Source organism: Nannospalax galili, unplaced genomic scaffold (assembly GCF_000622305.1).
Source record: "Nannospalax galili isolate Female #2095 unplaced genomic scaffold, S.galili_v1.0 scaffold856, whole genome shotgun sequence".
NCBI classification, from domain to species: domain Eukaryota; kingdom Metazoa; phylum Chordata; class Mammalia; order Rodentia; family Spalacidae; genus Nannospalax; species Nannospalax galili.
Window position 1 is genome coordinate 2,018,733 of NW_008339573.1, and position 2,138 is coordinate 2,020,870.

The following is a 2,138-nucleotide window of genomic DNA, read 5'->3' on the forward strand; positions in this document are numbered from 1 at the left end:
TCCCTATCTTTCTTCAGTTCTTTGATTTCTTTGTGTGTTCTTTAAATTCACTGAATTCTTTTATCATGTTTATAATTGTTCTTTTGAGATCCATGTCCTGTGTTATCTCTAGGGGTTCTCATTGTACTTCTCTAGAGGGCTGATGGTACTTGATGGGGGTATATTCATTTGATTTTTCATGTTATTTTTCTTTCTCTGTGACTCCGACATGTGGATTTCTTTTGTAGATTCTGGTTCTTGTGTGAGACCCAAGCCTTCCTTCGTTGAGTTTAGGTCTGCTTCTTTTTGTAAACTTTATGTGCCTTTGTGGTTTACTTGTTGGCATGAAAAGCTGGTTGGTCTAGGCTTCAGGTTCTCTCTTTTGATTTTATATTGGAGGGGCCAAATTGCTTTCATTTTGCTTCTCAGGAGTGCCCACAGAGGCCTAAGTTTGGTAAGGATCAGATGCTCTCAGGCTTTCTCCTAAGGTCTGGATCCCTCCAGGAAAGATGCTGGCCTCAAGAATTTGAGGGATGGGCTGGCCTGGGAGCAGGGCCCAGGAAAGATGCTGGCCCACAAGGATGCAAAGGTAGTTGGGGGCAAGAAGAGCCCTGAGGGTTCCTGGGGACTACAGGGCAGAATTGGGTTGGTCTGGATGCAAAGGATTAGGAAGCAGTGGGGATTCTGGGCTAAGAGGTCAGTCCATGGGTCTGGGGTGTCAAGACCAGAGATGGGCCCGTGACCCTGCTAGGAGGAGAGATGGGGTGGTGGATCTGGAAGGGTGAATGAAGCTGGGGGAGTCAAGGTGCAGTGGGCACAGCAGCCAAACTTACCTAGGCAAGCTACTATCTCCAGGAAGCTATGGGGCTGGGTTGCCCAGATATATAAAGGGAGGTCAGGACTAGAGGGAGGAATTGGCTTGGTCTGGAGGCAAAGGATCAGGAAGCAGTGGAGAGTTTGGGCCAAGAGGTCAGTCCAGAGGTCTGGGGTGCCAAGATAGGAAATGTGCCAGTCCCCCTGCTAGGAGGAGAGATGGGGTGGGGGAGCTGGGAGGGTGAATGAGGCTGGGGGAGTCAAGGTGCAATGGCCCAGCAGCCAAGCTTACCCAGGTAAGCTGCTGGCTCCAGCACAAAATTTATTCCTAAGTTCATATGAATGGCCATGGAAAATTATGTGCACAAAGGGAGATGCTTGTTTTATCAGATATATAAATAATATGTGTTGCGTATCTATTTTCTGTGAATTGAAGCATTCCCTCTTGGAGGAAAGAAGGCTCATAAGATTCAAGAAACTCAGGAAATGCAATATTCAGGAAGCTTGGAAAGCTACAAGATCACAAGGGCCCTCTGCAGAATATATATGAGGAGTAAAAATTTGCTGGGGAGAGGAGGCTCTTGGCAGTGGAAGTGCCTGCAAGTTGTACTCCAGGAATGTGGCTTTTGTGAGCTGTCAGCCATGCTGGAGTGGACCTTTCAGTGATGCCATGCCTTTGAGTCACCCATGCCTCTACAGATGACCACAATAAACTCACTGTGTCACCAAGCTACTCTTGGGTGGAATTGTTTCTTTGGTCTGTTGTGGTGCACAATTGGGGTGAATAGATATTTACTCATGTCTCCCCAAGAAACGCCTTTGTATTGACATGTAAAAGAACAGACTGAAAGCCAGGCATGATGGCATATGCCTTTAATCCCAGCACTCAGCACTCGGGAGGCAGAGGCAGGCAGATCTCTGTGAATTTGAGGCTAGCTTGGTCTACATAGTGAATCCTGGCCAGCTGTGGCTACAGGGAGACCCTGTTTCAAAAAAAAAAAAAAAAAAGGCTGAGAGAATAGAAAGCACAGAATACAGAAAACTAGAAATGATCATGGGAATTTACAGAGTGACAAAGGAGGCAGTACAAAGAAGAGGGAGACAGGCTGGGACAGATGGCAATGGAAGTCAACCAGAAAAAGATTCTGTCTTGATAGCATGAAAGTACCTGCCTTTAATTCCAACACCTGGGAGGCAGATACAGGTGGGTCTCTAGGAGTTCAAGGCCAGACACGGCTACATAATGAAACCCTGTTTCAAAATGAAACAAATAAAAAACAAGCAAACAAAAAAGTCCAGAATGGTCAAAACTGAATATCAAAAATAACATTATAAGTAAAACAAAA